The 16,361-nt window shown below is 28.4% G+C and overlaps 1 protein-coding gene across 5 annotated transcripts in view; it reads right to left on the bottom strand.

Moving 5' to 3' along the window:
• The window catches only part of LOC111682318 (neural-cadherin-like), a 138,853-nt gene that overhangs the window by 83,747 nt on the left and 38,745 nt on the right, over nucleotides 1-16,361 (bottom strand). The window contains exon 2 of one of the 5 annotated variants that reach the window (XM_046956549.1): nucleotides 13,757-13,808. The exons of 1 other annotated variant lie outside the window; for it this stretch is intronic. The gene's annotated coding sequence lies outside the window, so the exon portion shown is untranslated. Of the gene's footprint in view, nucleotides 1-1,305; nucleotides 1,515-3,016; nucleotides 3,365-7,631; nucleotides 8,375-13,756; nucleotides 13,809-16,361 lie in introns of those variants that run through there. 3 more of the 5 variants (XM_046956546.1, XM_046956545.1, XM_046956547.1) reach the window with 3 other exon arrangements.

Below are 16,361 nucleotides of genomic sequence, written 5' to 3'. Positions count from 1 at the left end.
CTATCTCATTAGAAAGGGGTATCGCAAACTGGCTTCTTCTTTTCTCGAGGAACCTAAATGTTGCCAAAATGAGGTAATATGGAGTGATGTATATCTTAGTACATTTTAAAAGCACTAGACACTTGAATGGTTTTTTTTCGCCACTTTATTCCAGAGGACATCGTGAAATAAGCACAAATTTAACATTGTGAAATATGCACATTTTGGACTCCTTAAGCAGAGACTCTACGCGAGAAATCTCATACAAAAATCATGTAATATTTTATAACATGTGTAAGCTATCTACCTTACAACAAAAATCAACTTGATCATACGTGACGAATGACTAGGGGTAAAAATTCTTCATTCGAAATTGATCGAAACCTCATTAGAGCTTGAACGTTCCTTCAGTTTTTATTCATTGAATGGAATAATTAGACTGTATTTATATGGAATTTTAAAAACTAAAACTTTCTTAAAATTCAAATAGTACTTCCAAAATAATTACATTTATCACCAGTTTTAAAAGTAGCACTTTGTGATTTTTTTTTAAATGCGATAAGTTACTTAGGGCGGGTTTGTAACTCATCAGTTAAACTAGGCTTAACTTGTTGTTAGATTAAACTCGGATCAAATTTAGGCGGACTTTAACCGATGATTGTGTTTTTCAGTTTTGGATTTAAGCTCAGTTAACTTTGTTAGTATTGCCAAGTTTCCACTCAAAAACATAAACAATGAACAGCTGTTTTTTGCAAACAATACTTTTGTAAAATGGAAAATTTTGGAAAAATGTTTAATAAACATTAAAAACAATAATTAATAAAACTAAACAAATCAGAAAATTGCAATTTACTTAAAATATTATGCTTTTGTTCTTACAAAATCATTGTTTTATTGTTTTTGTTAATTTTGTTTTCTCACTTATAACTTAAGTTTAATTGGCCAATTACACTCAGTTAAACTAAGATAATAAGTATCTTTACTGATAACTGAAAAATACGAAACATATATAAAACCAGGTTGAACCAAAGAATGAAGATTATCTTTATCAGAAAAACTCGCCCTTACACAATAGCATTTTAAGTCATTTTTAAACACGTTGATAACATTGCAGGCAGGTACCTACCATCGTAGCTAACAAATAACTTGTATGGTAAGTACTTCCTACGATCGCCTTTAGTAAGGAGTTAAGTAAGTTATGTTGTTTTAGAAAAAAATTGCCTGCAACGACCATTTTGTATTTTATTAGCTTTCACGAAAATTTTGTTTTTCGTTTTGGTTAAACACAAAGTTCAATAAAATATTTGTCAATGTGTTCTTACTTACATTACATAACTAATTGTGCAAGTCATTACTAGATTCCTTTTAATTAGCAATTGAAACGTAAGTTGTCATTGCCATGTTGTTGGGTGGTCGTATTCTATAATACCACAGTTTCACTTCCACAATTTTACTTCCAAAAGAACAGACAATTTAGATCTGGCGAATGACTTCAGAAGTAGCAAATTTAAAGACAATTAAAAAGGACATCCCTCCTATGAAAAAGAGAAAAATAAATGGTTGTGGTAACCATGTTTCAAAAGCAACATATTATGGTTAAAATTATGATTTTAGTCTAGATACGGTAAAATTACAGCATCTTTAAAATTAACAACACAACAAATATTGATTATTTGTAAGTTTAAACGATTGTAAATTATATAATTTATTTACTATACTCGAATTTATAATTGCCATAAACATGAAAATGTTTTCAGTAACCAAAACATTTTTTAAATCTAAATAAATCAGATTAAATAACATGTGATTACGTCCAACTTCTATTTATGTACATTAGATGAACAACTGTAAAATTGTATGTTATGAATGCCGTGGAAAACTTCAATTGCAATTGGTCTTGTATCAATCGGATTGTTCTCAATTTATGCACAGTTTTTGTGGAAAGTCCACACAAGACTCTTGCACACATTTAACGGTACAATCCATCTCACTTCACGTACAATATACATATATAAATTAATATAAAAATAACAATGGGGTTTAGGGATTCACGATATTGTATATTATAATAATTAAATTTTGTTCTTTAATCTATCCGTAGATAGATTGGAAGCACTATAGTATAGAAAATAATCAAATAATTATTTGATGCAATTCAAATATGTAAAAAAAAACATAAAATTAATTGCGAAATGTTTGTTATCATAACAAAATTTTATTTTGCTTAAACCAAACCAAAAAATTGTTATAAATTGCAAATATTTTAAAATAATATTTCCAAATAATTTTAGCTAAAATTTGTTTTAAAATAATTATGTATATAAGTCACACAAAATATTCTAATAAATAAAAATCTAAACAAATTTTAAATACAAAAACTAATTATCATTAATGGCCTTTTAATCCTTTTCATTTAACAAAAGTAATTACAGTTAGCTAAAAAAAAACACAAACACTCATACTCAAAACCCATTGTGCAGCTATTATAGTGAGATGATGAAGATATAAGAGGGAGTTGGGAGATTGTTTTAGCATTTGCAAGCGGTAGTATTTTGTTAACACGGTATCAAAGTTCGTATATATGTATGTATGTACATATGTTTGAATACAATTTGTATTTTATAGATTTTGCACAAGTGCATGCGCATTTAAAAGTAGTGAACTTTATATGTATTTTTTGGATTCTATTTTTTTTTTTTTTTGTTTGCCCGAGTATAGGCCTGTATTTCTTTTTTACTATTTTTGCTTCTTTCTTTCGTTCTTCTTATTTGAGTAAAATGCTGCTTCTTATTAAATGCTAAAAACTGTAATTTTTTTCCTACGATTATGTGTATGTATATAAAACTAAGGTGTGTTAACCTCCGCAAAAAAAAAATTGGGGAAAATATAAAATTTTTAAGGAAAATTCTATAGATTTTGCGTTATTTTAATGTGATTTACAAGAAATTTCTGAAAGAATATTTTTTTATTTTTTTTCTAATTATTTTTAAATTAACTTTTTTCCAAAATTTGGTTTGCTTAAGACAACGAATCTTACATTTTGTTTGGGTTTTTGTTATTTGTTCTTCTTTGGTATGTCCCGTTTATTCCTTGTTTAAGTATCCTTTATTTGCTGCTGCTGCTAATCCAAATTATTGATTTTTTTCGGTTGGTTAAAATTTTTCTAGTTTGAATTCTTTTTTTTAAATTTAGTTAGTTTTATAAGAATTTTACGGTTTTTTTGTGGGATAATATAAAACCAATACACTTAACACTAGTATTTGTAATTATTAAAAATTGAACACTTTTTTATTTAGGAAATTTTTAAGAATATTTTCCTTTATCTTTTTTTTAAGACTGGTTTATTATTTTTAGCTTTTTCTTTTAGATAATTAGCACACAAATTTTTTAAAATTATTGAGATTTTGTATTAATAATATTTCTTTTTATATTTTGTTATATTTAGCTTTAAATTTGGAAAATTTTCTTTAAATTATTAAAATTTATTGGAAAAATGTTCCCATTTTTTTGCTTAATTCTTTATATTTTCTATATCTACTTTATATATTTTCCATATATATATATATACACACACATACACAAATGTATAGTAGTAAAGTTAAAGAAAATTTCTATTACTTAAATTACACTTCTCCAATTTGAACCGTAGAAACGTTGAACATGAAGCGTATTAAAATGTTCACAACGTCCTGACTCTAGCAACGCAAACGACACAATGAGAGCATAAGAGTGTTAGAAATGTTAAAAATCCTTTACTATAACGGCATAATTTTCACCACCTTTCACTACCAACAGCAGCAAAATGTTATACAAAATTTCCCTTAAACTCAAACTACCCTTATGGTATAGAATCTCTCTCACTCTCTCAAAACTATATCTCTCATTGCCTTAGTAAAATCTCAGAGTATTTATTTAACAAATTACCGTAATATTTTTTTACTGTTTGCAAAAACCAACCAAAATAATCCCTTCTCTAACATTATTAAACTCATTTGGCATTTCTCAATTAATATTCTCTCTGATTTTTTTGCATTTTCTTTTATTTTCATTCCCTAACTCCCCTTTTATAGTGTTTTTAGAGAGAAAAATAAAACAAACAACTTTATATCCTTTAAATTCCGTTTTGTATTAGAAAATTTATTCACACACACACACATAATCACAAATAAGTAAATCAACTATAAAAACAACAGAAAAAAACTAAACCGCAGACGGATATTTTGTTTTTACGTTTAATTATAGTTATATGCCTTTTAACATTATTTGTTGTAGTTTTTTTCTTTACTCTTCGTAGGTTCCTCCACTTTTCATATGAATAGAGTAAAACATGTTTGTAAGCATGTGTGTTTTTATGCATTGGATCTTACAGCCACCCAAACACCATGTGTTTAAATTTGTTTTTCATATAAAGAAAACTGTGCGTGTTTCAATATTATGTTGCTGCTTGCATTTTCATGAGATTTATAGTAGTTTTCTTTTTTTGCTACTTGCATACATATGTACATGTTCTTTTGTTTGGTTCCTATTTTCTCTATTTCCCCTTTGCTTTTATTGTTGCTTTTAGAAAATATTGTTGTTTTTTTTTCGTACATTTTAAAATGTTGTTTTTGTGTTTTAATGTTTACACACCATATTCTTATTAGCAAAACATTTTTGTTTTTATTCGTTTGTTTTAATCATAGAATACAGGGTGTGGAGGATTAAATTCTATTGGAAATACAGTTTGCGAATAACTATTGTAAAATTTATCTTATGAATCATAAAACGTTGATAGATATGGCAATGTGATGGCAATGTACTGCCAATGAAAAATTGTTAGTAATAGTATAATTGTCAGTTCCGACTATTGTAAGAAAACCTTACAATATCATTGTTAAAGAATAAATTTATCTGCCGACAAATATTATCAGTTTATACTGTTGTCAAATTTGTTGTATGACAAAAATTGCCACCTCTTATTTTAGATGCATATGTTCTTTTAATGTACCGTGCTTTCCAGTAGGAAATATTAATCTGACAATTGATTCATTGTCAGATACAGAACTGACAATTAAAATTGTCAGACAATTCTCTGACAATGGTTACGTGTGTTTACACAATTCTTAAAAGTCTGACAATATTATTGTTCTACAGTATAATTACTGGCAAAATTTATACCCTTCACCACTTTAGTGGGGAGGGTATATTGGGTTTGTGCTGATGTTTGTAACGCACAATAATATTGGTCCTATATCCACCTTAAAGTATACTTACCAATCGGCTTAGTGGGGAGGGTATATTGGGTTTGTGCTGATGTTTGTAACGCACAATAATATTTTCTGAGTCGATTTAGCTATGTCCGGCCGTCTGTTCATGAAAACCTTGTAATCAACCTATAGGTCACAATTTTGAAGCTAATTGAATGAATTTCGCACATGATCTTCTATTGTAGACGAAGTCTATTGAAAATGGTTAACATCGGTCCATTATTTCACCTAGCCCTCATACAACTGAATCCCTCAATAGAGCTTGCAAACTTTATAATCAAACTACAGGTCGTAATTTTGGCGATAATTCAATGAAATTTGGCACGTGATCTTCCATGGTACCGTAGACGAGGCCTGTTGAAAATGGTTAACATCGGTCCATTATTTCACCCAGACCCTATACAACTGAACCCGCCAAATAGGGCTTTTAAATTCAAAATTATGTTAATATACTCGTATCTCGACAAAAAGCTGTAAAACCATGTTCTATACCAGCCTTGATGACCCTCCTAAACTACATAATTATAGGGCTTTATTTGACCCTAGTCCCTATAAAAAGCCCTCACCAAAATTTTAATTAAATATCCACAGTTTTATTAAACAATAAATGGCTTAATTATATCTAAGGCAAGGTACAATTCAACTTAAATGCTTCATTATAAAAACTAATTCACATTACATTCGTATACAGGTGTAGGGTATTATATGGTTGGCCACGCCCGACTATAACTTCTTACTTGTTTTTTTTTTTTTTTTTTTTTTTTTTTGACAAAGTTTCAAAACAAATATTATAAGTTCACAGCGTTCTGCCAACGTTGTAAGATCTGACAAACGTGTACACATAGCTTAACTATCTTAAACATATATAGATCTATTCTATCTTTAGAATATACAGATTGTCATGAACGTATGTAAAATACCTAATTACTTTATTTTTATACCCTACACAACAATAGTGGTTAAAGTATTATACATTTGTGCTGAAGTTTTTATAAACTAAAATAAAAAAACACCAAACGGCTCAGGATCACTTTCTGAATTATTTTGTACATCTGTACCTCCGTACGAATAGGGCTTTTGAGATCATAATGATACACAAAAATATTAGCCATACATCCACCATAATAGGTTCAGAATCACTTTCTGAACCGATTTAGATATGTCCGTTCGTCTGTGTGTCTTGGCTCATAATCTTTTCCATCGATTAATTCTCTTTAAAATGAGTCCCATATTTCGCCTAGCTCCCATAAACCGTACCTACGAATAGGGCTTTGAACTCTTAATTATGTTAAATTTTCTAGTACATTCGTGGAACCACTTGGGAGAAAGGAAAATATACCCCTCTAACAAAATTTTTAAATCCAATTTTTGTGCTTTTTACTGATCCTGTCGATGTGGAAACATTTCGCAAGTTGATTTGTATATAAAACGTTTGACCTTTGACCTTATATGGGACCCTATATTTAAACTATAACCACTTAAGGACCAATGTCGATGCATATTTATCTTGATAGCTTTTCTGATCAAGGAAATATATATGGTTGAGTAATTTACAAAACTAAATTAGTTTTATTAGCAGATCTTATTGTTGGGTCCCATGATCCTCGACGCTTTACAATAGTATTGTAGGTGGACGAATATAAGATCAGACTTCAACTTTTACAAGTAATTCTTATTTGATTTGTGTAGGATCAAAATTTATATCTGCTATAAGAAAAAAATGTTGGAAGGGTTTAAATAAGCAACTCCCCCTTCTAACAATCCCTCCTTATTAATAGTATAATTGAAGCATAACAAAAAAAACTATCAATGCAATTCTACTCATGCATGAAACAATTAAAAAATTAATTTCTGTTTTTGTTTACTGGCAAAGAAACAATTTAAAACGGAAACAATAACGCACATTTTAAATAAAATAACCGGACACTTATAAAATACAGTGCGCACGCACTTAAGGAAACTAAATAATACAAGGCTTATAATCAATAATATTAAATCTAAAGGATACAAAATAACACACTTATACAGCGACTCTTAAGTTTGAACAGCAATAGTAATAAAATTTAGAAGACAAGGGAAGGAAGGAGAAATGAAAAACAAAAAAACTGGGGGGAACTGAACTAAATAAAACAATAAGCAAATAACATCTTAACAGTCATGCGAACACAGAAAATAATAAGGACATTTCAAGTGTTTAAGAAGAAGAAACTGAAGTTGAGAAAGAATGAAAAGTAAGAAGTGCGATGAAAACAACAGCAAGGAATATGAAGGAATAAAATATTATGATTTAAATATAGTTGTATGTGTTATATTCACATATATAATGTTTGACAGGACATTCATAGAGTAAATATTTTTTTTTTGTTGTGCAGTTTTTCATTTCATTCGTTTTAATATGCCACCAACCTCACTTTTATCCGTCAGTCAGCCAGCCAGTCAGTCACTCTCACTCCTACACTTCGTACTCCCAACACCACTTTTACTAGTTCTTTACTACAACAACAAACTAGACACAAGTTTAATTATGATGATATTGCTAAAGATGTTGTTGTAGTGGTTTCAATTTCTGCTTTTCTAAATTCACTATAAAATCCTTTTTGTTTATAGTTTTTTTTTATTTTTATCTTTTTGCAATCTATTGCATTTTACTTTTTATTTAGTTTGTTGTTTTAGTTATTCACTTAATCCTTGTTGTATGTATTCACTATCTGTCTGTGTTTGTGTCTGTCTGGTTTTGACTTTGGTTTAACAACTTTCACGGACTGTTCGTAACGAAAGCAAACAGGATTCTGATTTGTTTTAATTGAAATTCAAGAGGATATAAACTTTCATATTGTGCCTTTCCATAGGAATGTTGTGGTAATGATACATACGATGTCAGATTTTGCAGAATTTTTTACCAAAAGAGAATTTTTTTGCTTTTGCGTTTCAATATTTACTAGATTAGTTTCTTCTTGTTGCTTTAAAAGAGTGCAAGCGTAGCGAAAGTGCAATAGACAATAATGAAGGTGGCAGTAAAATTGTCGATAGAATTTGTAATTAAGTTGTTGCGTATTTTAAAATGGAAAATTAAGAGAGTTTGTAGCGTAGTTTTTCGAAGAAAGATGTGTCTGTCATTTAAGGAAGATCTTTTCAACCAACAAACCATTTTAGTGCTAGCACAACTGAATTACTATAAACTAGAACTGAATTAAAACTGAACTAGAAATGAACTAGAACTAACAACAGCTTTAAATGAATCATTAATTATTGAATTAACTCGTGAATTATTTGTAAATTGAATGAACAGTTTTTGAATTAATTCTTTTTATAATAAAAATGAATTAAATAAAATTTGAGTCAATTCAAATTATTTTGGTAAACATTGATTGCAATTCGTTTCCAATAGAAATGAATTGCAATTCGATTCTAATTTAAATGAGATTAACAAATGAATTGCAATTCATTTCCAATTCATTTGAATTGAAATGATTGGATTGATTTTTCATTCTTTTACGCAGAATTGTTCATATGTGAAAGATAGTTTTATTTTTTTTAAATAAATATAACATAAATATTTTTAATCAAAACACAAAATTTTAAAAATTTTTAAGCATCTCGAATATTAAATTTGTTTTGTCGTTCAGAGTACTTGAACTTTCTGCTCTTCATTAAGAAATATACCCAAAAAAAAATGTTTTCTTTGATGAGGTGCGGACCCAGGACATGGCTATTTAATTCTCGTATACAATATTATTATTTTGGTTGCAGGAATTTCCATTTTTATTCAATCTAGATGTGCCTTTGAATTTGATTGATTGCGACTTATTTTTGATTTCATTGAATCACCAATTCCTTTTTCTAATTCATTTGAATTAATTCAAAATAAATTCAAATCAAATGAATTGGAAATGAACTGCAATTCAAATTCATGTCAAATTCATTTGAATTGGAAATGAATTGCAATTATTTTTACCAAATTCATTTGAATTGATTCAAATTTCATTCAATTCTCATTTTCGAAAACAAATTACAATCAAAAATTAATGATTCATATTCAGCTCTTGAACTAACATAGAAATAAACTTGAACTGAACTAAAAAAGAACTAGAACTAAACTTGAACTGAACTAGAACTGAACTAGAACTGATCTAAAACTGAACTAGAACTGAACTAGAACTGAACTAAAACTGAACTAGAACTGAACTAGAACTGAACTAGAACTGAACTAGAACTGAACTAGAACTGAACTAGAACTGAACTAGAACTGAACTAGAACTGAACTAGAACTGAACTAGAACTGAACTAGAACTGTTATCAAATTTCTTTATTATGTTAAAAATGTAAGATTATCACCTAACCTAATATAAAACAAAAAAATTGCAATTATTTAATTTCTTTTAAATTAACATTTTTCCAATACAGGATAAGAAAAACATTCATAACCTGACGGTCGATATATGTAACAGATTGTGGATAAGATTTTTTAAAATCCAAAGTCATCTGTTAGAATGGTACATAGAAGGAAACCTTGATATAATGGAAAAATAAAATAGAAAAAAAGAATCTACAGAATAAAGTACGTGCTGTTTAGTACGAGTATCTTTAGCTAAACAAAAACATACATATACATTTGTATGTATGTTCGTTGCATATAGTATGTTTATGTGTCTATTTTCCTTCTTTTTTGTCGAAGTTAAGTATGTGTGAGTCCTTAAGAACACCAACCAACCAAGCAGCAACAACCACTACAAATAACATCTTGATAGACGCTGGTGAAGTTTATAACATTTATACTTTTGTTGAGGGTTGTTGTTATTGTTCCAGTAGTAAGTAGTAAAGTATTTACAGCATTTTCTAGTACACGTAGATTTTATGTTTTTTTTCATTCTTTCCCTGCCATATATTGCATGGACATACAATTAAGATAAATGTCGACTTTCAACAGTTCATAAAAAAATTATTTCAAAATTGCTTGTGTGGATATGAATATGTGGTATGTATATGAAAGAAAGATTTTAATATGAGCTGTTGTTATTTTTTCCTAGTATGAGTTTAATCAAAAATAAAAAAAAAATATGATCTTAAACATATTTATATTCTTACTCACATATTCTATGCAATGGTCCTGGCTTATGTTAAATATATGTATATTTATTAGTAGTTTTTGTTTAAATGTTTAATCTTTTGTTTTCGCTCTAATAAAAAATTCAAAATATTTATAGATTAAAATAGGAATTTAACCCTTGTAGTAGTTAAACTAACTTTTTTACATAAACTTGTATTCCTAAAATTGTATTATACAATAACTTGGAATAATAGACGATTTTTACCAGATCTAGAAATTAAAAGCTGATACATATTCAGCTGTTATGAACTATTTTGGAACTACTTTGAAATATATTAAAGAGCAGAAAACGTCTATAGTTAAGTCAATGAACTAGTGATAGTAGAATAAGCTTATTGTTCAAGTTTAAACTTTTATAAAATATTAATCTTGCTCATCTTTAATATAACATTTTGTGGTTCCTGAAATTTTTTCAGAATAGTTCATATTTTTATACCCTCCACCACTATCAGAGGGTATATGTAACACTAAGAAATATTCATCTAAGATACAACAAAATATATATTCTTGATCCTTATGAAATTCTGAGTCGATCTATATATGTCCGTCTGTCTGTCTGTATAAAACACGCTCACGTTAAAACGAAGCAAAAACTCCATATACTTAATTTACTCAAAATATTCTAAGCAGTTTGGTATTGAAAATCAGCGAGATCAGTGAAATAGTTTCAGAGTTATGAGTAAAAATTTTAGACAATCTCGAAAAAATGGCGATTGTCACATATTTATTTGTACTTTTTACAAAAATTCTGCTGATAAATTGATAAATTTTGTCAGAGATACATTAATTAAGATATTTATACAAAATTTACCACAAATATTACTTTTATATACATAAATGTTACCGTAAATTTGTTTTCGAATGGTCCACAATTGCTCATATCTCCCCCACAAGGTTCCCTCCTGAAAATAACTTAAACGCACATAACTCATTACCTTATTAAGATATTTATACAAAATTTGGCAAAAATATAATTTTTATCTACATAAGTGTTACCGTACAATTTTTTTCCGATCGGTCTACAATTGGTCATAGCTTCCGTTCAAGGTCCCCTCCGGAAAATCACTTAAACGCACATAACTCATTACTAAATTAAGATATCCATATAAAATTTGGTACAAGTATTGCTCTCATATAAAAAAAAAATGTTACCGTGAAATTTTTTTGCGATCACTCCACAATTGGTCATAGCTCCCATACGAGGTCCCCTCCCGAAAATCACTTAAACGCACATAACTCATTACAAAATTAAGGTATTGACATAAAATTTGATATACGTATTGCACATATGCATACAAATACTATTGTGAAAGGTTTTTCTGATCGGTTCATAATTTATCATAGCTCTCATACAAGGTCGCCTCCCGAAAATTACTTTTTATTACTAAATTAAGAAATCCATATAAAGTTTGGCACAAGTGTTGCTCATATAAAGAGAAATAATATTGTGAAATTTTTTCCAATCGGTTCATAATTGATCATGGCTCTCATACAAGGTCCCTTTTAGAAAAACACTTTAGAGCACATAACTCATTAACAAATAGTGATACCCATAAAATATTTGGCATAAATACTATTTTTATACGGATAAATGTTATTTAAATTTTTTTCTCGATCGGTCCATCCTTGGTCATAGTTCCAATCAAGGTTCCCTCCCGAAAAATCAGAATAAATATAACTCATATAACTCATAACCAAATATTGATATCCATACATTTAGCTCTTATATACATAAATTCACTATTAAATTGTTTTACGATCGGTCCATATTTGGTCATAGCTGTCATACTAGGTCAGAGAATCACTTAGATTCACAATATTAATTACCAAATAATGATATAGATGCAGAATTTTGAATTTTGTCTTTATATACATTATACATATATACATATACATTATAAACATGGTCCATTTCTGAAAAATATTTAAACGTAAATTGACAATCAAAGTTATCGGGATAAAATTTTACATAAATGCGTATTTCTGAAAATTGCTAATTACTACATAGTTCACTATTAAATGATAATATTTCGATAAAATTCGAAATGAGTATGTTCTCTGTATAGATAGATCATTCTGATAAAATGTTTTCAAACTGGCCTGATATTGATCATACTTCTGATTTACAGTCATTTAAATCGTTTTAAAAAATCACTCAAACATATTTACTTCACTGTAAATACTGATGTCGGAAAAATACACAAATCGTTCTCCTAATTTTTGGCATCTGCATGATCTTTTCATAATAAGTCATGGCATCCGTAAGAGGTCCACAACCGAAACTCAATATAAATTTTTCTGGGCCTAATCAAAATTAGTTCCATACATGAATAAATGTTAGTACCTTCATTACGGAAACAAAACTTTTGTCGAGTTATCAAAAAATCTCATAGTTAAATGGTTTTTAATAAGAAGAAGCTTGCTGGTGGAGAGTATTTAAGATTCGGCACAGCCGAATATAGCACTCTAACTTGTTTATCTTCAGAAATGTTACTGTCAATTTCTTTATCCGATCGGTAAATCGAAAGCAATTTCCACATGTAATTATAAACAATTACCCCATAACTATAATTATAAACAATTAGTCGCTTATTTTATGTTTAGTATTCAAAATTTTTTAAATAAAATTTCTACAATAAATCATCTATAACTTTATTAAACATTTAACTCACATGCCAATTATTAAATATATTGAAATATCGAAAGTTGTGTTATTAAAAAACATGAGTACGCTTATTTTCTCAAATATTTCACCAAATAAAAAATTATTAATATAAAAGCATCTGGTGGAGGGTATTTAAGAATCGGCACGGCCGAATATAGCACACTTACTTGTTATAAACTATAGATCAATAAAGTCCTTTAGTTTAGTCCAACTTGAGATTTCTCAAACTTTCCTCATACTTCCATACAGAAAATTGTGTTTCTTTAAAAACTTTTAAAGAATAGCTTGAGGTTTTTGAAAATTTTACAGAACAGTTTGAGATAAATAAAACTTCTGTGGGATAGTTTGAGGTACCTTAATCTTCTATTTGTGGTTTCTTAAACTTTAGTTTGAGGTTCCTTCAACTCTATATAATAGTTTGGATTTTACAAGTATTCGTAGAACACATGGAGGTTTATTAAACATCTGTAGAATAGTTTGATGTGATATAGTTAAATTTTCCTTAAACATCTTAAGAACCTTTGAAGTTGAGTCGAACTTCTATAGAACTGTTTGAGCTGCGTCAAACATATATAAAATTCCACAATATTTACCAAACTAACATTGAGGGGGATTTACAAATAACGCTGATATTTTAGAAGTATCTTCTTCAAATAAAAATTTTACTAATCCAACTTTTTACTAATGGCTGTTATTTAGCTTTTCTTATTTTTTTTTTTATTTTTAAAATTTTAAATCAAACTTTTTTTATATACATACCTTTTTCTAAGAAAAATAAACAATTTAATTTTATATTTTCATATTCAAGTATCTGAAAATAAAGAAAAATACAAAATAAATCTTAAACAATAACAGTAGCCATACTTCAATTCAAATAAACTTAAGATTTTGTTTTTTTTTTTTTTTTGGTTTCTTGATGAATCTTAAAGGACATGACAATTTCTTGAAATCCTTATGCATATATTTTCCCTTATACCAAGTTGCTTATAATACAAATGGCAGCACGTAGTTAATATAAATTGTCACGTTGTGTTGAGTTGAATTTTTTGTTATAACAAAAATCACAAACCCCAAAAAATAATTTGACAATATCATTAGGAGTTAGCAACGAATTTAACAATTCTTTTAAAGCTTTAAATTATATATAATATTAATATTAAAAAAAAAGTTATCAAAGAGTTGAAATTTCATATTTTTATACCCTACACCACTATAGGGGGGAGGGTATTATGCGTTTGTGCTGAAGTTTGTAACTCCCAAAAATATTGGTCCTAGAACCACCTTAAAGTATACCAATCGCCTCAGAATCATTTTCTGAGTCGATTTACCTATGTCCGTCTGTCTGTCTGTCTGTCTGTCTGTGTGTCCATGTAAACCTTGAGCGCACGCTACAGGTCGCAATTTTCAAGATAATTTGATGAAATTTGGCACATACTCTTTTTTTGGTTCAAAAACGATCGCTATTGAAAATGTCGAAATAGGTACATTATTTCTCTTAGCCCCCATACAACCGTACCCCCCGAATCAGGCCTTTAGGCTCATAAGTACGTTAAATGTTTTATAATGTCAACAAAAATTTAGCAAAAATTAGTTTTATAGAACAATAAATGACAATAATAATTTTTATTGTGATCGGGCCTCATTTGACCCTAGCCCCATACAGACTCCCCTTCAAAAAATGACTTGAAGGTCAAAATTAACTTATAATTACATATTAAACGATTAAAATCTACATAAATGACTTTGTAGTAGACGTAAATTCATCTACCAAAATTTATAAGTATAGGCCCATATTTACCCCTTCTCCCCTATGAGCCCTCTTGTAGAAAATCTTTTTTTTTTTCAACAATAAGTAAAAATATTCCACAATTAAACAAATTAAATGCTTTATTTAAAAAAAAATCAAAATTTTAACATACTGACTAGTGTAGGGTATCGTATGGTCGGCAATGTCCGACTATAAATTCATACTTTTTTTATTTGTTTTAAATACAAAGTTTTCAACATACATGTCCAAATGGTGGCATCTGTTTAAAATTTATGTGTCTGCATTAAATTTGTATTTTAAATTTTATGAAGTGTAAATTGTTTACACAGCAATATCCTAATTAATGATATTATTTAAACAAAAATTGTCTATGTACTTTGTCTACTTATCGAGGGTACATTATATGCATTTCCCACCCTTCGGCCATAAACTCAAAGCTACAAACAAATATTTAACAAATTTATTTACAAAATATAAATAACACAAACTTGATTTTTTATTTATATTTTAAAGTCCGAAAAAAAGTTTAACAATCTCCAAGCCGAATTATCCAGCTGTTACTCTGAGAAGACCATGAAAAAAACTCGAACATTCCTTATCAAACAAAGCAACATTTGTAAGGCAGACAAACAGACATGTTTAAAGCAACATTTTAGTTTGGTTTATTATACATATTTGACTTATATCAATTCCAAACATATCTGATAAACACAAAATATTTTTAGATAACAGACAGGATATTTTAAATTAATGTTTACAATTGTTGGTAATCTTTTTTTATTAATTCCATTAATTTCCATCATCTAAATGTTTAATAATATTATGCCCTTAACAACTACCCTAGTCTTGTAAAATTCCTCCCCTTTCTAGATAAACATGTCCCACTATGTGCCTAGAATATTAAAAAGAAATTATCCATATTGCTTAAGATAAATACCTAACACGTACTATTTGTAGCCTTAAAATGTGCACACATTTTAGTAAGTTTAAGTATTTTGTTACAAAATGTATTTGTTAATATTTTAACCTGCAGTAAACAGAAACCCCTAATTGCAGACTATAATATTTATATAGATTTGAAAACATAAAAATATACATGTACGTGTTACCATGTTTGTCTCAAATAGTATAAGAATGTGTTTACATCTTTTATAATAATTAATATTTTATGTTTATTTATTAGTACATATTAAACATATACACTTACTAGTTAGGCTTTAACAGGTCTACGAAAATGTTTTGTAACCAAAAAAAAAATCAGAAACATTAGCCAAGTATCCTATTACCAAAGTTATTTCGAATAATTCTCTAGCGTAATGACTTTTAAAAATCACCAAAACTATTAAGGTGATATTTAAGAACTAAAACTGAAGAAGGATTGAACTAAACTAAAACTGAAGTGATACTAAACTAGAACTGATCTAGAACTGAACTAGAACTGAACTAGAACTGATCTAGAACTGAACTAGAACTGAACTAGAACTAAACTAGAACTAAACTAGAACTGAACTAGAACTGAACTAGAACTGAACTAGAACTGAACTAGAACTGAACTAGAACTGAACTAGAACTGAACTAGAACTGAACTAGAACTGA

Source organism: Lucilia cuprina, chromosome 2 (assembly GCF_022045245.1).
Source record: "Lucilia cuprina isolate Lc7/37 chromosome 2, ASM2204524v1, whole genome shotgun sequence".
In the NCBI taxonomy this organism is placed as follows: Eukaryota; Metazoa; Arthropoda; class Insecta; order Diptera; family Calliphoridae; genus Lucilia; species Lucilia cuprina.
The sequence above is the reverse complement of the archived record's forward strand: the minus strand, read 5'-3'. Positions and strand labels throughout refer to the sequence as shown.